The 22,615-nt window shown below is 38.3% G+C and overlaps 1 non-coding gene across 1 annotated transcript; it reads left to right on the top strand.

Annotated features, from left to right (window-relative positions):
- The first annotated feature begins 6,875 nt into the window (after nucleotides 1–6,875).
- Nucleotides 6,876–6,948, top strand: Trnak-cuu (transfer RNA lysine (anticodon CUU)). The gene has a single exon. It is a non-coding gene; the product is annotated as a tRNA-Lys (tRNA).
- Nucleotides 6,949–22,615: the final 15,667 nt, after the last annotated feature.

Below are 22,615 nucleotides of genomic sequence, written 5' to 3'. Positions count from 1 at the left end.
GAGGCTCAATTAGGTAATTTTCTTTATTAGATTTGTCTGTAAGCATCTCAGTGAGGGATTGTCTTGATTAATACTTGACATGGGACAGCTCAGTCCTCTGTGGGAAGTTTACCATTTTCTAATGGTCTGGACTGGGTAAGGAAGCTAGCTGAGTGTGAATCTGAATGAACCTAAAAAGCAAGCCAGTGAGCAGTGGTTTTCCATGGCTCCTTTCCCAAGGTCACTGACCTGAGTTTCTACCTTAATTTCAGCCAGGACTGGACTGTGACTGGGAAGTATAAGCCAAATAAACTCTTTTGTTCTCAAGTTTCATTCTTCAGAGTATTTTTTTTATCAGAACAACAGAATGAAACTAAGACAGTCCTCATCTTGAAAATATTGTACTCACAATTGATGTGGAAGCTAATCAAAATTATAGTCAATCTTTCCTGTAATTGGGTTTCAAAAGAGAATAAGGTTCAGTCAGAAAGATCTGTGTTTACTTGAAATCCCTATGAACTGCCACTAGAGTACATTTTGAAAGAAGGTATGTAGATAATGACTCATACAACATAAAATTATACATTGTGTATCTGAAAATAGAAACATTCTCATACAACAATAAGCAACTAAAACTGCTGATTAGAGCTAAACCACCTTCGATTAGTGATTAGTTCACAGCTTCCTAGTACAGTGACCTTACATATATCCTTAAATCTTTTTCACAAAATCCCTCTTTCATAAAATGGGCACAATCATGGTAGTAATCCTAACTAGCATGTTGGGAGGATTCAATTTGTTAACATAATAAGGGTGCCTAAAAATTATAGTTAACACTTGCTCATTACTTACTTACTATTGGTCATCATTATCACTGGAAATAATGTTGCTAGGAAGTGAGCTTTCACATACTGCTGTATCAGCATGCATCACACTCATCCTTCATTGGAGACTGCTGTGTATTCTATGTTCTTTTCTAACTTTTTCTCTGTCTGGATCTCCAGGATAGCAGACTATTTGCTCCTGCTCTCACAGGGACAGCAAGAGGATTCATGAGATAACATCTATAAGGCACTTCGAGCTCCCTGGAAGCAAGGTGTTTGATAAATAAAAGGTTATTACTATTGCCAGTGATATTTTACATTACTCCAGCCCTTCTCAGCCCAGAGGGATCATGAAGTGGTTTGCAAAACTTGAAGCATAAATAAGAATCGTTCACCAACAAGTGAGATGAAGCAGTCACTGCTAAAACAGCCATTGATTCTCCAGTGCCTCTAGCGTTCCACATCCAAGGTTCCATCAGGAGCATAAAAGGCCCTTGACATTGATTCAAACCAGATTTTGAGATAGAAAGCACTAAAGGCTCCGTCTACTGAGCAGATCAGGGGGCAAGTATCTGTTCAGACACTCAAAAATGTACAGAAAATCACCACCAGCACGGAAAGCCAGCACACTGGACAAGGATGGGGTCTGGCTCCAGATAGAACCCACTTAAGTTTCTGCACCACATCCTTGCAAGCATACATGAAGAAACTCTGCAAACAGTGGCTTCAAGCTAGTTCAAATAAAAAAGAAAGTACCAGTAAATGTTCTAGTGGTTCTCTTAAAAAATTTAGACCACAATAAAGCATTATTCCATAGACTAAAATACATTAACTATTAATCCAAACGTCCCCACATAGATCACTTTTTTTTTCTGATTATAATTCTTACTGTTTCTGTCAACTCTCCCTGTTAAATGCAAGGAATCTCACTTAGCTATGCTAGTCACCAGATCATGGCCAATCTGATTTCCTTCCATCTTGATAAGGAAACTCTGGAACTTGATCCCTGCACTGTCAGAGGAAGTTCAGTGGCTATAAACCAACTTCCAGAAAGTGCCAAGTAGCTGCTTTACACTGCCTTCTGACCTAGAAGGACGATTTGCACTCTGCATTACCTCACCAGAATAGCTCTGCACCAGATAACTCAAAGTTCTCCATGGATATCAAGTGAGAATAAGACAGATATTTACAACCAACTGCTTCCTATTGGGTCAAATCAAAAAAATAATTTTTAGAAAAATAGTAAAACCATTTTTCTTTTTTCTTGAATTATTCTTGTTACATGTATATACATATACAATTGTACACATGCAACCTACTGAGTCTATTTAGTGTTGCTTGCATATGTATATTTTTAGTGTTACCACTTGGTATTGAATTTCAATTAATAGGCTCATACCTGAAGATGACTGATTCTCTCCCTCTCTGTGTCTCTGTCTCTGTCTCTCTGTCTCTGTCTCTGTCTCTGTCTCTCTCTCTCTCTCTCTCTCTCTCTCTCTCTCTCTCTCTCTCTCTGTAGTCATTAACTGCCTGCAACACCTCATCTAAGGGTAGGACCATGTGAGATTTCCCCCACCCCGGTTGGCATGCCAGCTGATGTGATCATTGATGAGGTTTTGTTGAGGCAACCATATTGGTTGTACAAATTGTACAAATTCCTTGTGTATATATATGAAAACAGAACCATGCATATAAGGTATTTATTGCATATACATGACATAAAAGTAGAAGCAAACAAAGGAAATTAACAGGAACAGGGAGTGCTGAGCAAACAGAGGATAAGAAGCAGAGAGAAAATATAAGCAATGTAAAATATATTCTTACAAAAATGTCCTTATGCATCTCTTTATTAAGAACGTGTATAAACAAATATACACAATGAAGAAAAATAATATCAGACAAAATCTTAGTACTTGTCAAATCATTTATTGCATCAAAAAAAACTGAAAAAATTATATTAACAACATTAGAAGTGATGCAGAAATATAAACAAATGAAATGTTTGAAAATTTGAATAAAGCAAATTGAAATCTATTAGGATTATCTTATCTTAAAAACTCTATCAATTCAGTAAACATTTCCATTGGGGGAGACTCAGTTTTGTTTAAGGGTATGTGCCCTGGTGGATCAAACATGATACAATGGATGGCATCACACGCATGAGTATATGGACAGTGCAAATTAGACTTGATGGATTACAATAAAAAAGCACATGAATTTGGAAGTGAGATAGACGTGTAGAGTGGATACGAGAGGAGTTGGGAGTAAGAGGAGTGAGGAAATATCATAAAAATACATTGTATGTATATATGGTATACTCAAAGAATTAATATAAATGTACTACTTTAAAAATTTACATAAATGTTTCTTAGTATGTTTCACACATCTGTGCATGTATGCATGTGTGTGTGTGAGAGAGAGTGAGAGAGACAGAGAAAGACAAAATATTTACACTGATAAAAACTACAGCAGCATTATCATTTTCCATTTTCAGAGTTAGTTTTGTTTGAAATATTTATTTGAAACATGATGAAAGACATAAAGCAAAATCAAAAAACACATCATTTGTGAACATAATATGAAGTGTGAAATAACATGGATATCAGAATTACTTTTGAATTCTGGAAATTAACATTGGAAGTTTACTCTGAAGATGTAATAAAATTTTGTTGCATTTTTCTAGTTTTTATATCACTTGACTTTTATGTGATAGGCTAATTTAACAATGTAACATATAATAAAGTAATACTGTAAATAACCAAGGAGATACTAGTTTCAATATGTACCAGCCAGAACACTGAAAATTCTTGGCATGTCTCCCTTTTCCAGGCACAATTCTCCTTTTCAAAATCATAACATCAGCCTCTTACTGCACACCTGCAATGCAAATGAAAATTTTAAGTAGTACCAAATACTTATATAAAGTTTTAAAGTCAGTTGAACTGAACAGAAGGTGCAACCAAGTTATCTAGTCATCCTGATCCATTTGAATCTCACAATTGTTCAGAGCTGAAGGTTGACTCATAGGTAATTGTGACTGATTTTAATGTAAAATTAACATATTCCATTTTGAGAGTTAATAGAATTTTCTCACCTTTAGGAAGCATCTCTGCATATGTACTTTCCACCTTTCCTATATGAATGTTAACTTGTTCAGTTAATTGTCATTGATGCTATACATTTTATTCAACTGTTAAATAAACTCTTGAGATATAATGGAAACAGATCTGAAATGTCTCTGTCTTCTAAAATGTTGCAACCCAATAGGGAAAACTAAAATTCATGAAAATATGTATTATATGTACTATAAGCCTTAGTGAAGATAGATCAAGGAAATCTGGATAGGCACCGAAAGAGCTTTTATTTGCAAGTCCCATGCTCACTATCTACCCACAAGGCTTCTCATCTGGGGGATCCCAAGCCCCTTTCCTTCCTTGGAATTAAAACTAGCTATATTGTGAATGTCTATGTTGTTCATTCACACTGACCAAATTTCTTTATAACCTACATCCCAGGCTCTCCATTGACAGTGTACATGTGAGAAACACTATTGGGGAAAATTGTAAAGGCCACTCCACGTAGTTAAAAGGAAGATTTATTTAGTGGATGACTTACAAATGAAAGAATGGATAGGTGGCGGGGGTCTGGGGAAGCTGTATCGCAATCCAGCGGTGTTCTCTGGAGCTCTGCACAGTCAATCTCCACCGTCCAGGGTCCAGGCGCAGAGAGCGTGCCCAGAGCGAGCGCTTGCCCATCCAGCTCTCAGGTTTCCAGCACCTCCCCTCGCCCCGCCTCGTAGGCGTGACAGTTGCCAGAGTCTCAATGGGGGTTGGAGCTTCCAGATCCAAGCTGGAATGGCTACCCACTACATCTCCCCCTTTTTGTCTAAATAAGAAGGTTCTAAACTAATACAAGACTATATACAAAGGAATGGTTATCAAATATTGTCCAGAAATAATGAGGGATAATGACCTAGATAAGATGTAACTACAACCAATGCAAACAATATCAAGCAACAAACACATTCTAAAATCCAGAGAAGTATAGAGCATAGGTAAACGGCATGTTATAAAGATCATTCAAAGGTGTCCTATCCTAAAGAACCTGAATCTAATACTTAATATGTTCTATCTAAGATATTATATATGCTAAGTTGTAACTATAACTGCTAGTCTTCAATCCCATCAAAGACCTGAGAAGGAACATAATGGTACCTGAGAAATGGTAGACGGATGCAAGCAACTTCGGGAATCTTGCAAGAGTAGACCAAGACAGCTGGCAGCCTGGACAGTCACCTAATGTTTCTCAGCATTGTTGGTGCATTCAAATTGGCTACAGGCCTAGAGTATCTGACAGACCATTTTCAGAAGCAGGATTTCTGAAAGATCATCTTACCCTGTCTTGGCAGAGTACAGTGGTCGCTTTCCTTGTGTCCCGCTTGTCCAGAAAGGACAGCATTGCATTTGTACTGTCAGCCATCAAGGCAAGGGCAGTTCTTTGCCCCGTAGGCCATTTTGTGTCAAAAAGACAAACTTCCAAATGGAAATGTCTTAGAAGCCCAACATTTTCTCGGGATCAATTGGTGCAGCCAGGAGCAATTGTGCCTCACGTCAACAGAATTCTAAGTTATTTAAATGCCATATTCTCTAGGTCTATGAAGTGTTTGAAGATTACCTGTCCATCTGACCTATGTATCTGTAAATCTGGATAACCTAACTAACGTAACTATAGAGATGACAGGCATAGGCGACTATAAATCTATAAATCTTATCTACCGAAATAACCTAAGGACTAAGGCTTCACGTAAATAAGGTAAACAGTCTATAAGCAAATGTATGGTGAAGAATGATGACTTCAAAATTGTGACAATACACAAGATATTTATAACAGAGGTAGGAATATATAGTACGATATGCAATATGACAATAATCTTAAATATATATCAATATACCAAATATCCTAACAGAAGTAGAACATATATAAAGTATGACAGATATAAATTTACATTTGTATCAATATAAAAATGTTTCAAAGAAGAGTAGAAATATATGTACATTATAACAAATATAGTTCTGTATTTGTATCAATATACAAATTATCTTAAACAGGAGTATAAAAATAGTTTACATTTCTATCAACATATAAGAATCTATAACAGTACAAATTACAGTGCAAATTGTCTAAGGTTGCTATTTTACTAAGTTTGTTTACTAGTATATACAATGATTTACCATCATATCTTATACCTATCCGTTCCATTTCTTCTCCCCCCCTTATTTTTTTTTTACTTTTTACAATACTGAGTTAATATTTTCTTCCACCCCCAACCCTATAACTGTCATCCATAACCCTGAGAATTATGAAACCTAAGGGAGAAGGGGCGTCATTTTCTTAGAATTGCTTCCTGCCGTTTAGGGGGTGATGTTATCTCTGTTGGGTACTGTGAGAAAGCTCAGATAGTTAAATCTCAGTTCGACTAACTGTAGGTTCTGAAGCAAGTTTTAGAGTAATGGGCAAGATTGTCTGAAATTCTGGCAAGAAGTGTAGTATGATGATGATTACCATGGCATCATTCTGGATTGGGTAGAGTTGTTGTTGTTGGGGCCCCATCTTCCTTCTGGAGACTTCTGAGATTGCTATTGGAAAAACTTATTTGTTATCAAAAATGGGAGGTTTGGATTTAAAGAGGACATAGCATGTAAGAAAGGATTCTGAGAAATCAAGAGTAAGCATGGAGAGAATTAGAATTTAGAAGACAATGGTCCCTTTTTATTGGTTTCCTTCTGTCTCACACCAGAGGGCTCTTCTGATATGGGACTGAAGAATCTCTTAAACTTTTCTTTTAGCAATATGCTTGGGTTTAGAGAAGGAGTGAGCCAATTCCATCTCCAAAGCCAGCTTGGCTATAATTGAATTGGAACCACAACTTTTCTAGATTGATAGAGAGAAAGATGTTAGACAGTGAGATTTTACCATGTGTAGATTGGTACCAATAGATTCCGGTTGTGGTGGCGCGCACCGGTAGGATTTGCTGAAGGAGCCAGAGGCAGGAGGATCTTGAGTTCGAGGCCAGCCCGGCTAGCTCAGTCGGTAGAGCATGAGACTCTTAATCTCAGGGTCGTGGGTTCGTGCCCCACGTTGGGCGCCAGATATTGGGGAAAATTGTAAAGGCCACTCCACATAGTTAAAAGGAAGATTTATTTAGTGGATGACTTACAAATGAAAGAATGGATAGGTGGCGGGGGTCTGGGGAAGCTGTATCGCAATCCAGCGGTGTTCTCTGGAGCTCTGCACAGTCAATCTCCACCGTCCAGGGTCCAGGCGCAGAGAGCGTGCCCAGAGCGAGCGCTTGCCCATCCAGCTCTCAGGTTTCCAGCACCTCCCCTCGCCCTGCCTCGTAGGCGTGACAGTTGCCAGAGTCTCAATGGGGGTTGGAGCTTCCAGATCCAAGCTGGAATGGCTACCCACTACAAACACTAAATAGACTCAATAGCTTGTGTGTATGTGTAGTAATAATAATTACATATTGTTATATATAGTTATGCATATATAGTTACACATCTATGTAGCTATATGTAAAAATAATAGAGAAGTTGTGAATTTGAGAGGGAGTGGAGAAACATGGGTGGAGTTGGAGAGGAGGTGTGAAAATGATATAAATACAACACTGGATTAATTTGACTTTATACTTCTCCATTTTTTTTTTTGTTACTTCAGGCCCTTCTAACTCTCTCTAGCTCTACTCTGTCTCTCACTAATACCATTCACTAACTGAAGCCAACATATTAGCTTTAATTTATTTGGGGGAATCTAACTGTATTTGTAGAAGTTTGCATTTACACTAAATATTCTTTTTTAGCTATTCTGTCATAACAGTGAAGTTAATAAAATTGACATCTAATTAAAACTAACAGGCATAGTCATATTAAAACTAAAGCAATAAAAAAAAACAGCCAGCAAGGATTGCATCATAAGATGATATTATGTAGACTCAGATAGGACCTACCAGTTACCAAGTTATACTTCAATGCCATCTCACAATGTCAAGATACAGTGACAAAACAGGTTCTACAGAACAGGAAAAGTATCTAGAACTTTCCCAAATTGGTAAAAATATGTGTCATTCCTCCATAATATTAAAACAAATAAGAATAGACCCAAGAAGCTGGATCTGTTTTCAATAATGAGAAACAAAGGACCTCTGTGAAGGAGACAGCACAAAAGAAGAGGAAGAGAAATATAAGAATCAAGCAGAGTGTGTGGAGCAAGCTTTGAAGAGTAGGAAAGAAAATGAGGACTTCTGTTTTGAGCCTGCTGAAGGTCCAGTTCTGCCTTGGTCTTAGCATTGAATGGTTGTCTTGACTTGTGTTCAAAGCAAGTGGTCAGATCTGAAAGCAAAGATACATCATAAGAGCAAAGAGAATAAGAAGATCAACCTACATCAAGTAACCGAGGGAGGCAGATACAGAGACCCACAGCCAAGCACTTGGCCAAGATTCTGGAGTTCAGTTGAAGACAGGGAGGAAGGATTATAAGAGCAAGAGGGGTCAAAATCATGATGGGAAAAAGCCACAGAAATAGCTGACCCAAGCTAATGGGAGCTCATGGACTCTGGACTGACAGCTGGGGATCTTTCATGGGACCAAACTAGGCCCTCTGAATGGGAGTGAAAGTTGTGTGGCTTGATGTGTTTGTTAGTCCCCTGGCAATGGGACCAGGACTTACCTTGGGTACACAAACTGGCATTTTATACCCCATTCCCTATGGTACAATATCTTGCTCAGCCTTCATGCAGGAGGGAGGGCCTAGATCTGGCCCCAACATGGCATAAGGATATGTTGACTACTCAAGGGAGGCCTTACTCTCTATGAGAAGGAGATGAGGGTATGATGGGGGTAGGTGGGGGAAGCAAGAGAAGAGGAGGAAGGGGGAACAGTGGTTGGTATGTAAAAGGAAAAAAACCTTTTTTAATAAAAAATTATATATTAAAACACCACCTCTTCCTTCACTATCCACTGAAGCATGCTTCTACGTCCATCACTTTGCAAAGAAACTATGAGAATCTGGATATTCTAAAAGACATACTCTATTCATCAGAAGAATGGGTGAGTTAAATTGTTTCTTAATGTCAATGGACTTAATTCACCTATAAAAAGACACAGGCTAACAGAATGGATATAAAAGCAGGACCCATCTTTCTGCTACATACAAGAAACACACCTCAATTTCAAAGATAGACACTATCTCTGAATAAAAGGCTGGGAAAAGTCTTTCCAATCAAATGTTCTTAAGAAGCAAGCTGGTGTAGACATCCTAATATCCAGCAAAATAGACTTCAAACTAAAATCAATCAAAAGCAAGGAGAACATTACATACTCATCACAGGAAAGATCCACCAAGATGAAGTTTCAATTCTGAACATTTATGCCACAAACACAAGGGCACCCACATATGTAAAAGAAGCATTACTAAATCTTAGATCACACATAAAACCCCACACATCAAGAGTGGGAGACTTCAACACCCCACTTTCACCACTGGACAGATCTGCCAAATCAAAACTTAACAGAGAAATACAGGACTTAACTAATGTTATGACTCAAATGGACTTAATCGATATCTATAGAACATTCCATCCTAATAAAAAAGAATATACCTTCTTCTCAGCACCCCATGGAGCCTTCTCTAAAATCGACCACATACTTGGACACAAAGCAAATCTCAACAGATACAAAACAATTGGAATAACCTCCTGTGTTCTATTAGACCACCATGGTTTAAAGTTACATTTCAACAACAACAACAAAAATTACAGAAAGCCTACAATCTCATAGAAACTGAATAATGCTCAGAGTGAAAGGTGAACTTCAAACCTAAGTTATATGTCCTTGTACATCAAGCACAAGCTCACCAACAACACTGGTGAGGGAGTATCACCTCACAGTTATACAACCATGCTGGAAGAATCACTCTTCCGGTCTCATTTAACCTTTACCTAAATCTAGTGAGACTAAAGATGCAAATAACCATATTCTGAGTTCAGAGAATGATGGCTTCTAGACATTCAGTGATGACACACCACATGTTCAGGCCATGGGCAAAACAAAAATGTAGTTAGTCTGTGCTCCAAAATATCATCTTTACCTTCCCATCCCTCCTGTGTTTAAAGGCTGTAGACTATGAAGCTACAGTGCGCACCTGCTCTCTAGTTATAGGACCTTTGGAAATTTGCTGATATCTTTTGTGATTCAGTTTGTTCTTGTGTAAAGTAACTTTTGTAAATTAGCTTTCTCCCATGGTTTCAGTAACAATGAAAAGAGATAATGTTTGCAAAATACTTTAGTGTGTTTTTAATGGATCTTTATTGGTACTCAATACCTTGCTTGAAGAAAATAATTTAATAGGTTTATGTACTTCACAGTGAACATTGAAGAAGATGATAGTCATTTTCATTTATATCTGACCATTTCTGTTTATGCATGAGACAGCCCACATTAGTGACTGATTTTATTATGCTCAGAGATGTGAATAGTGGAATTTTGGAGAGGGTACATACACAAAGAAATTCTTACCTATTTTGTACAGATTTTACAGCTTCAGTTGGGAAGGTTCAAAACCTACTACTGCCACTTTCTTAAACCAGGATCATTTCTAACTACATTCTGAATAATTATTCTTATATCCATAAATGTAACTTATAACATGAATTTCTAAAAAGTCTTTTAATAAAAACCTCAAACCAGATATTGGAGTAAATGCTGAAAGATCAGAGACAAAGGAACAAGCCACTGCCACATCTTACCTCTAGGACTCCTCAGCCTGAAAAGATCTCTAGTTCCTGTCTCCTCATGCCTTATATACCTTTCTCCACCCAGCCATATCACTTCCTGTCTCAACCTCTCTAGTGCTGGGATTAAAGGCATGTGTGCTTTCTAAGCAAAGGCATGAGATCTCACGTGCTAGAATTAAAGGTGTGTGCCACCTCTGCCTGGCCTCTATATTTAATCTAGTGGCTTGTTCTGTCCTTTGATCTTCAGGCAGATTTTATTAGGGTACACATCATATCACCAAAGCACCTCTCAGCTCCTATGAAATAAATTTCTTTATCCAGAAGAGTCTATGACAGAAACCCACCATTAATCAAACTACAGAGAACAACTGCCTGTGGGATGCCCAGCCCCAGTTGATATATCTACAACACAAGCCCTGTGCCTCAGGTTCAGGGAACAACAAAAGAAGGGATATGAAGACTGAAAGAGCCAGAGGACCAGGGAATTTGCTTTGAGATTGTGACTTCCATATAATACAAGGTAGCTGTACCCATTAAATCTTATCAAAATGGTTACTTAAAGACCTGAACAATGACAACACTAGTTGACAGTCTAAGGTGGATAGGGGGAAATCTCACAAGGCCTCACCCCTAGAAGAAGAGCTACAGGCAATTAATAACCGCCAGCAGAAGGAGATAAGTCTTCCCCATGGATGAGCCCACTAATTGTTTTCCAAGAGGTACCTTAAAACCATAAACATATAGGCGACACTAAGTGAACTCAACAAGTTGTATTTATATACATTTATATTTATGCATATATGCAACATTAGTAATTAAAGGGCTAGAGGGGATATGGCAATAAAGAGGACATCAGGTTGACATAATTACTAGCTTTGAAGAAGCTAAGGTAAGACAAAAGAACTGAATTTCCATTGGAACTCTGATAGAACAGACAGCTATGTGTACTCCTTGATTTTTAACATGGGAAGACCCATGTAGAAATCCTGATGACTAGAGCTATAAGGTCATAAATTTATGTTGTTTTAAGTTGTCCAGTATCTGACTGGAAGCTCTCTCTTTAGTTTTATGCACTCATGATTCTTCTCATTGTGGTGACCAACCACTTGACAAAATGTAGTTTATATGAGGAAGAATTTATTCTGCCTTATAGTTCAAGGCCATCATTCCATCATGGCAGTGAAACCATGGCAGCCTGTGGGGAAGGCATCAGGAGTGGAAATGGGGAGTCTGGCTTATCATAGTGCATTCAGTCAGGAAGTAGTGAGAGTGGAATGCTGGTATTCACCCCATTTCCCCCTTGTAATTTAGTCCAGAACTTCTGTCCAGGGGATGGTGGCATTTCCACCTCAGATGGGACTTCCCACTTCAGTTAACCGAATTATTCTAGTTTAACATTCTACTGATATGATGAATATCATGACCATGCATAACCTGGGGAACAATTTTCTCTTACACATTACAGGTAAAGGTCCATCTCTGAGGGAAGTCAGGGAAGAAACTCAAGGGAGAAGCCTGGAGCAAGATCCATGGAAGCAAGATCTCTCTCTCTCTCTCTCTCTCTCTCTCTCCCTCTCCCTCTCCCTCTCCCTCTCCCTGTCTCTCTCTCCCTGTCTCTCTCTCTCTCTCTCTCTCTCTCTCTCTCTCTCTCTCTCTCTTTCTCTCTCTGTATCTCTCTCTGTCTATCTATCTCTATCTCTCTCCCTCCATCTCTGACTGGATCAGACTCATTTAGCTTTCTTATCTAGCCCAGACCCACCTGCCTAGAGTTGTATATAGTTTCCACAATGGGATCTAACCTCCTCTATCAATCAACAAATCAAAGAAAATGCCCCACAGACTGATTTAGGCAATCCCTCAATTTGGGCTCCCTCTACTAGGGTGACTGTAGTTTGTGTCAAGTTGACAATAAAAGCTAACCAGAACACCAGTCCAGACAATTCCTCACAGACATGCTTAGAGGCTTCTCTCCTAGGTTACTATAGAGTGTGTCTACCCTTTGTCAACTTGACACCCTAAAATATCACTTTTCAGTCATAACCACTCCTTGTCACAATAAGTTCATGACAATACAATAATGAAATATGTATCTGGTTCAAATTAAATCTCCCCATAGTAACAGTTTCAACACTGTTCAGAAGTATAAGCACAGGGTCTCCTCTGAGCCTCAGAGAACTCAAAACTGTGAGCCACTATCCAATCAAAAGCAAGGTACAGACTTCCACCATTAAGAGAAAATGTTATTGCTGTCATGAAATCCCAGTAATAAACTTAATTTTCTATACTCCAAAATACCATCCAAATAACACCTATGTCTATAGATTTTTGTGCTTCTTCAGAAAAATATGCTTAAGATGTTGATAGCCTAAACCCAAAAAGTAAATATGTCCTTCCTTTTAGCTTAAATTAACATCAAAAAACATTTTCCACTTCTATACCCTCTAAAAAAAGACAGGAAATGAAAATTAGATTAAAATGTACCTTTCTTGAATGAGAATGGATTGAAGTTTTTAATTTAGCCCAATTCAAGTAAATTTCTACCTATTGCTGCTAATTATGCCATTTTCTTCTTTTTAATGGTGAGTGGAGATCAAGAAAGCAAGAGTTAGTAGCTCAAAGTTGCTTTTAAAAAAAGGAAAAGAAAAGGAATGCATTTTCTCGATTCAAAAATGAAAAAGGCTTTCACCAGCAGGTCTGTAGATTTTTTGAAAATCCTAATTAGACTGAATTAAATGACTGAAATGCTACTAATTACTTTTTAATTTTGAGAGAGATGTTTACCAAGCGCAGGATAATGTGTAATACAGCACTTCAAGTGATTACTAATGTTGCCGCTTTGTCTGACTTAATCTCAATTAGTATAAATCACATTGTCATTGCTGTTAATTGGCATTTCTTTCAAGCAAAATGGTAATTTCTCTCCATAATCTTACAATCGCTGTTTGTTTTCTTCAAAGTGTCCAATTTGAATGCCCTAATAAAGAGCACATTTATAGCCTCTGTGTGTTTCCACAATTTGAAGCAAAAGTATTTGTTGGTATCCCATTTGGAGGGTGGTATAATGGTAATTCCTATTTACTGTTTTAATAAAATTTAAGTTTTAACTTTTAACTGTGTTGTCAGCTGAACTTGAATTCACTGGTAGCTGCAATTCTGTGGAGGAGGTGCTTCGGGTTTGAAAGCTAGGCAAAGCTTTCATTTACAGGATCTAAGCAGCAGAGTTTATTTTTCACTTCTGGGGAGAAATTCATCATTAGAAAGAGATCAAACATCCTTTGAATACAAAATAATTTCTGGTTTGTTCTGGTTTTATTTCAGTTAACCACTTTCCATTGTGCCTCTCCACACAGGAAAGTAAGATTTTGTCTTGAGGCAATCGGCCCCTCAGCCCGAGGCTACTACTTCTCTCTCTGTGATTAAATGCTGCAGAAAAAATTTCCTCCTTTGGTATTTTTTTTTATTAATTTATTCAGCTCTATGATAACCATAAGGAATTTTGAAAATCCTGAAGCTCCAAAAGCTCAAAAAAAAAATGATTCTCACAATATATTGTTATTTTTCTGGAAGATTTAGCCTCCTCACTTTTCCTTTAGAAAAACCAACTTTGGGGACTGAACATTGACATTAAGTTTTTCTCCCACAGATGTTTTCTTAATTTTTGGATGCTTATTTTGTTTTCTTATTCCCATAAAAAAAGAAAGAAAGAAAAGCTACTGAAAGGCCTGAACTTTCCCCATTTTACTACTAAGCCAGAGTTTCAGTTTTCTTTTTTTTTTTTTTTTTTTTTTTTTTTTTTTTTTTTTTGAAAAAATGTTAAGTTTAATATTTGCCATTATGCACTGGGGAGTATCTCAAGTCTAAGGCCAATGTGAACCACAGTGACCCACAGACTTCAGAACAAACAAACATAAAATCCCAAAGTTGGCCAGGCAATGGTGGCACACATGCCTTTAATTCTAGCACTCCAAGAGGCAGAGCCAGGTGGATCTCTGTGAGTTCAAGGCCAGCCTGGGCTATAGAGTTCCAGGAAAGGTGCAAAGCTCCAGAGAAACTCTGTCTCAACAAAACAAAAACAAAAAAAAAACAAAACAAAACAAAAGGCCATGATAAAGTACTCAAGCTGGGTTTATGTTGTAGAACTTAAACTTCATGTTCAGCACCATATTCAAGGTGGAGCTGCCTGAGCAAGTTCTAAAAGGACAACAGCCAACCCCCACACATACCCCCAAGGCAATGATCAAAAAGGACAGTTCCTGTAATCTCCCTAAAATATACCCTGCCTTGCCCTAGTGTGCCCCCAAATGGTAAAACTATAACCACGGGCAATTAAAATCGTACTAATATAGCTGCAGCCTGCTTAACCAATTGTGTTTGAAATGACCTGTTTCTGAAATGCCCGTAGCTGAGCTTAAAAGGGGCCTGTGTGCTCCTTTCAGGGTCGCCATTTTGTACAAATGGTGACACCACATGCTTTTTGACTTTGCATACTATTTGAGTCTGGAGTCTTCCGTCAGCCATTCTTGGACCCTGACACTACCTCACAGCTTTTAGTTTAAAATACAAACTTTTCTGACTTGTGAGTCAGATCTTAGGAACAGCCTAGTGTAGGTATATCTGGATGCCAGGAGGCACCAGTAAAATGAATGTAAGGAGAAGGATTTTTATTAGGCACACCCTGGCCTCTTGCTGGGAGTCAGCTTGTCTTGTCCCTCAGAGTCTGTGTGCTTTCTTTAGGCTTCTTGGAGTCTGACCTCAGTATATGTGAGGAGCAGAGGAAACCTTGAGAGAATGTGTAGAGAACTGGTGAAGTCCTTAGTGAATGTACATTGCTGACATGGATAAGGGGCATGCTAAGGACCTGAAGTTTCAGATCCATGGGAATAGCAAAGCTATCCCCATACAGACCTAACACAAGGGGATGGCAAAGCCTTCCTCTGGCCTGAGTACAAATGTTAGTGTGTGCAAACACTAGCAACCGTGGCTCCTCCTGCCAGCAGGCACCATCCTGGAACTCCTCACCTACAAACACCTCTTGCTGAGACTAGCTAATTCCCCACCCTGTGAGGAGTTATTATGTGCTGTACAGGTTCTGAGTTTTTGTATAGTTGGTGCCACTAAGTCAGAGTGTACACATTCCATTGGATCCCAGCTTTTCTGACTCTTGTCTGCCTTTTCCTTGCAACCCAATCATGTTCCCAGGATGAAGCTGTGAAGGATGCAGTAGGTGAAGAAAAACTTCTCAGATGGAAGCTCTAAAAGCAGGTGTTCTGTATGACTGAAAGTCACAGGTTTGTTAGACCTGACCTCAAAGGCTTCATAATGTCCTCTTTAGACATTGTGTTGGGCAAGGTGGTTGATTAGGCAAACCTAGCCTTACAGACAAATGCCAAGGGGATGGTAACTCAGCTTCAAAGGGAAAATGAAGCATAAATTTGCATCCATGTTTAATCTGCCACTGTGCTTAGGGCTTATACACCATCTAAAGATAACATGAAGTGACTTCAAATGCAAATAGATATTTAAGGAAAATTTAAAAATATTCTTCCTTAGTACTCTTGCTATTTTTACCAACGGAAGCTAGAATTTATAATTGGGATTACTTTAAATATCTTTTTACTTATTCTTAGAGAATTTCATATATGTATGCAATGCATTGATTATATGTCTCACTCACTCTACTCTTACAGCTCTTAGAAAACCATCCCCAAATATAAATCTTCCCTCCAACTTCATACCCTCTTTTGATGATGCATTGAGTACATTTAGTACTGGCCCTCTGTAGATGGTTGTAGGGGCATCCATTGGAGTATGGTAAACCCACCAAGTTCCACACTCTTGAAGAAAACTGTCTTTCCCGTTACCAGAAGCTATCAACTATCATAGCATCTCAGCTAGAAGGTGGACTTCATGAGTGTCTCCCAGTCTGGATCCATGTAGAATTTTGATGGACTTAATCTCATTCAGGTCTTAGGCATGCAACCACAGACCCTGTGAGCTCCTAAGAACAATAGCTCTGACCCATCTAGAAGACAGTTTCACAACTATCCTCCCAAGCCCTACTTCTTATGAATTTCATATGATTTACTGAGTAAAAATATCATTTTGAGTAGGTAAGTTATGTTTATGAGTTACAGCATTCTATCAATTGGGACTTTTTGCATTTCTCATTCTTCTACTAATAACAAACATATTTCTTTAAAATTTTACCATTTTCTTTCCACACTTGGTATTCTAGAAGCATCCAATCAAAAAATCTCTTCACTTTCTTTGATAATGATGATGAAGTTAGTAAACTATCTCAATAAAATCTCTTACTTGATCTAGGACAAGAAAAATCTTTTGATCTTACAAAGAGTAGCTTGAAGATGAGAACTTTTTTTTGGCACCTATACTTCCTGCCTTCCCTGTAGCTTTTGGCCTTAAGTTTTCCCAGAGACATTTATTCTAAAGTGCCTCAAACATAACTGTTTAGAGCTTTATCTTTGATCCTATAAATTGCCTTTTTAATCTTTCAATTTTTTGTTGTTGCTTAACATAGCCAACAATGTGCCTCTGTTGTTTTGTTGGATATTTTTAAAGCAAAGTAATAGATATATGAATTAGTATGGAGTTATCTACAAACATTAGAACTTGTGTTCAATAAATACAAGCTCATAGTAGTTAGGAAACATTAAAGTACTAATACACTTTCAAAACGCATTGAGCAAAACCTGATAGAAACTAAAGGATAAAAAGAATTCATGGTCACATTTGGAAATACATGCCTCTCAGAAATTGATATGAAAAGAAAAAAGAGTAAGTCAGTATATAGATTATCATAATTTATATCTAACTAACACACATGTTCTTTTCTATATTTCTCTTGATTTTTGCTTTCATTTTTTAAAATTTTTATTGGTTTTCTTCCTTTCTTGTTTCCTTCCTTCCTTTCTTTCATTTTATTTAGAACTAAGAATTGAATGCAAGACCTCATACACTTTAAGCAATTGCTCTATTATGAAGTTAGATGCCCATCTCCTCAAAGTAATTTTCTATATATACATTGGTAAATATTTTTGCTAAATTTCTAAAGTGAATTTGGTGAGCTAAGTAGACTGTTATTAGTGAGAGTTGAGACTATTTAGAATTTAAGTATTGTACCAATGGTCTGAATGCTCCCATTGGAAATTAATGCTCAATGCATCAATGGTGGATGATTGTGCCTAAGTGGAAGTGTTTAGATAGTAAGTGTGGTGCTCTAGTGAATGGATTCATGCCAATATTAAAAGTGCTTGGTGACGTGACTTTGTGTTCATGACCCTCCAACTTTCCTTGTGGGAGGACATGGGGATAAGGCCCTGGCCATATGCTGGTGATTTTATCTTGAACTCAAGCTTCAAACCTAAGAAAATGAATTTCTATTCCCTATAAATTACCCAGTGTGCAGTATTCTAACATAGCAGTGTGCTGTGGATGTCACTCTATATAAATAAAACACTGATGGCCAGTGACCAGGCAGGAAGTATAGGCGGGACAAAGAGAGAGGAGAATTGGGGAAACAGGAAGAAGGAGGAGAGACACTACAGCCACCGCCAGGACACGCAGCATGTGAAGACACTGGTAAGCCACCAGCCACGTGGCAAGGTATAGATTTATAGAAATGGGTTAATTTAAGATAAAAGAACAGTTAGCAAGAAGCCTGCCACGGCCATACAGTTTATAAGTGATATAAGTGTCTGAGTGATTATTTTATATGTGGATTGTGGGACTGCGGGGCTTGGGGAACCTGGAGAGAAGCTCTCCAGCAACAAATGGCGCCCAACGGCTCGAGTTTCCACCTTAAACCTGAGAATATTTAATAACCAATTCTAAACAGAGCCAAAAACAGGTCCCTGCTTCTTGTCTCATATGAGCAGCTAGACGCCACAAAACGCAGGTTTGAACATTGGCGGGTTCCTGGCGTGTGCGTTTGACCGGCAGTATGGCGGGAATGAGGGGTCTGCCACAGGCACATTATGCTGTGTAGTAGATTTAGTCTTTACTAGTATTTTTTTAAAAAAGGTTTCTGGGCTACATGCTGCTTTGATAAAAGCTTAGACCCACTATTTCTGAGACTTGATGACTCCCAGAGCTGGCGGAAAACGTACCACTGCCATGTTGGGAAGCTGAAGTGGGCGGAGCCAGCAGCCACAGTGCTGTTTCAGGCTTAGAAGGATGCAGTTTAAAGCAATAGGCTCACAAAAAGACTGATTCAGATAACATCGTTTACAATGTGTGTAAAATATACGTAGGCTTGAAAGAGACAAAAAAATTAATGTAAAAAGCCACGTAAAGATGAATATTACACAGACAATCTGGATTGTGTTGTCTTTGGGATTTTTAACTGCAAAAAAACATTTGATCAAAAAAGATGTTGAATTAAACCAATATGTATATTTTAAAGGTAACTTGACTTCAAAATTTGGATTTAAGGATATGTTGCTTTGAAAAAGAGGTTCTGCTTTTGTTTCCACAGAAAGCCAGAGGCTATGGATTTGTTCCATATTAAGATACATCAGGTTTGACCAGCCAAGACCCCCTGAAAGATGTCCGATGACACCATGGCCCAGATGATCCAACATCCAGAACGGTTTCAAGGCAACTGGCTCCCACAATACAGCCTCAAGGACTACCCCATAGGCCTAAAATTTTCTTTTGCGTCCCCATAAGATACAACGCCCCCCTCCAGCAGGAAGTAGTAAGAGATGCTACGCCCAAATTCCCAAATATACCAAGCTGGCTTTAGAGGTGGAATTGGCTCACTCCCCCTCTAAACCCAGACATATTGCTTAAAAAAAAATGGTTAAGAGATTCTTGTGTCCCAAATCAGAAGAGCCCTCTGGTGTGGGACAGAGAAAAACCAATATTTTTATTTAAAACATATTGATTATAAATGTGATCTCTTTCTAAAAAAGAAAAAGGGGATATGATTAGATATATAGGAGGATATGGAGATGATAAGATAAAAGGGTAGATTAATGAACCTACTTTTAAAGAAAAACTTGTTTAAAATGTTTTACATTGGTATAGATTTTAGTTTATGTTTAAAATGTTTTACATTGGTATAAATTTTGGTTTATTGATGCAAACTTGAAGTTAATTTTGTTATACTGTATATATATATATTTCTATTCTTGTTTGAGGTATTATGTTTATGTAACTCATTTAATATTGTAATGGATAATTAAAAATAGATTAATAATTAGTCATCTATGATAATCATATTTGTAGCCATGTTAGTTAAGTCTTCTAGGTATATATAGATATATTTCAGATAGATAGGTAATCTTCAAACACTTCATAGACCTAGAGAATATGGCATTTAAATAACTTAGAATTCTGTTGACGTGAGACACAATTGCTCCTGGCTGCACCAATTGATCCCGAGAAAATGTTGGGCTTCTAAGACATTTCCATTTGGAAGTTTGTCTTTTTGGCACAAAATGGCCTACTGGGCAAAGAACTGCCCTTGCTTTGACGGCTAACAGTATGAATGCAATGCTGTCCTTTCTGGACAAGCGGGACACAAGGAAAGCGACCACTGTACTCTGCCAAGACAGGGTAAGATGGTCTTTCAGAATTCCTGCTTCTAAAAATGGCCTGTCATATACTCTAGGCCTGTAGCCAATTTGAATGCACCAACAATGCTGAGAAACATTATTAGGTGACTGTCCAGGCTGCCAGCTGTCTTGGTCTACTCTTGCAAGATTCCCGAAAGTTGCTTGCATCCGTCTACCATTTCTCAGGTACCATTATGTTCCTTCTCAGGTCTTTGATGTGGTTAAAGACTAGATAGTCGTAATTTCCTCAGTTATGATAAAAGATAAGTTAGCTATAAAACCTTAAACTCACAAATATAAGATAGATAGGACATCTTCTTTAATATTGTAACTATAATTCTTGCTCGGTAATTGTTTTGTTATATGTAATTTTACCATGTTAAAGTTAAAACCTTCCTTTTTAAAAAAAGAAGAAAGGGGAAGTGCTGTGGATATCACTCTATATAAATAAAACACTGATGGCCAGTGACCAGGCAGGAAGTATAGGCGGGACAAAGAGAGAGGAGAATTGGGGAAACAGGAAGAAGGAGGAGAGACACTACAGCCACCGCCAGGACACGCAGCATGTGAAGACGCTGGTAAGCCACCAGCCATGTGGCAAGGTATAGATTTATAGAAATGGGTTAATTTAAGATAAAAGAACAGTTAGCAAGAAGCCTGCCACGGCCATACAGTTTATAAGTGATATAAGCGTCTGAGTGATTGTTTTATATGTGGATTGTGGGACTGCGGGGCTTGGGGAACCTGGAGAGAAGCTCTCCAGCAACAGCAGTGTAGAACACAGTGTGATTCTTCTTAAGCTATTCCTGGTCCCATGGCTTTTTTTTTCTGGTCACAGAAACTGTCCTAGCTCAAGACCTGAAATATCTAAATAAGAAACATGTGTTCTTAAATGCTGATTTACTCAAAAATCTCACAAAGTTACCAATTTAAAAATTAATGAGGCATTTACTATTAAATAATTGGCATTTCTTGCTAGTTTTAAATAGTATATGATTCAATTATTTTGAAGGTTATTCTTTTGAACCTTATATTTGAAGATAGGTATTTGGAGCGTTCAGATCATTCACTGGTCTCAAAATGCTCTCCTGGGTTAGACTTCAGCTATATAATATTTCTATAGCGATACAAGTCTTGACATACTCATTCATGAAAGGGCAAGAAAAATGGAGCTGGGGTCAGAGATTGGTCCTTCAGCAGTAAGACTTCCCCTGTCTTTTGAAATTCTCTTTGAAATGCCATGAAACTGACTTTTCATCACAGTTCTGTATGATTCTGTGTGAAAGACAAGGCCCTTCCGACAGCACCATAGCTGGATTCTGTCAAGCAGCGGAGTTTCTCTTGCAGACATTAACTGGCTGGGACTTTGCAATGTCTCATCTTTCAGGCTGAATCAAGAACTGGGCTGTAACAGGAGTTGAGCCCCATAAAACCAGTGATATTCAGTCTTAATGCAGTCCTTCTTTCCAGGGTGCGCTTTAGCTGAAGACTGATCACAGGTTTTATTGTGTGGGCTTGTAAAATGCAAAATGATTAAAGACACATCTATTTTTAATCACATCTCTGTGGTTGCTTCAGTCAACAACAGCAGAGTCCTGGCAGTTTCCCATACGCTTATATAAAAGGTCAACTTTAGCCATGAGCACTGAAAAACATCTTAAAGGGCAAGGTTGCTGCATTGTAATGAGTTTGGGTAGCACCTTCAGGCTCCTGGTGGGCTGAAAGTTCTCAATCTTTTACCCAGCATGAGCCTCCCTAAACAGAACTATTTACACATCATGAGGGAGGATGAAAAGAAAATGTCCTCACAGGAATTTCAGCTTGGGGTTGTTCTCTTTAGGTCTCTTCCATCTTCTTGTGCCCCTTTGCCCATTTCCTTGACATTCATGGACACTGCTTGATTTTGACTTCCACATTGATTCACTCTTGCTGCTGGCTGCCATGGTCTCTGTTTTTCCATTCTGACACCTGATTTGTCTCATTTCTTCTCTGTCATATCACAAGCTCCCCAATTGCATATATTATTTTGGAATTTTAATGTGACAGAAGAATGAGGTCAACAAAAGTGTGGTGGTGGAGAGAGATTGAAGTAAAATTGTGATATAGGTGCTTGGCATAGCTTCTACCATCACTTCAGACATCTGGATAACTCTCACTAAGCAAGCCTTATCACATGGCTTTCAGTAACCAAAGAATACACACACACACACACACACACACACACACACACACACACACACAATCTTGATCTGCACATGTGTGCCTGTGTGTGCATGTGTGCATAAACAGTATGCCAAGACAGAGTTATTTAGATTTAAGAGGATTCCTCTTTGCATCTGAAAAGAACACCTGGGTCCCACCTTTTCTAGGAGACAGGCAATCTGCAGGTGCCTGTAGTGAGCATGGGCTACAGTATGACAAGAGTATAGGCTGCATTTTTTAGA

Source organism: Peromyscus maniculatus, chromosome 4, assembly GCF_049852395.1.
Source record: "Peromyscus maniculatus bairdii isolate BWxNUB_F1_BW_parent chromosome 4, HU_Pman_BW_mat_3.1, whole genome shotgun sequence".
In the NCBI taxonomy this organism is placed as follows: Eukaryota; Metazoa; Chordata; class Mammalia; order Rodentia; family Cricetidae; genus Peromyscus; species Peromyscus maniculatus.
Note: the sequence above shows the minus strand (reverse complement) of the source record. Positions and strands in the feature narration are given on the sequence as shown.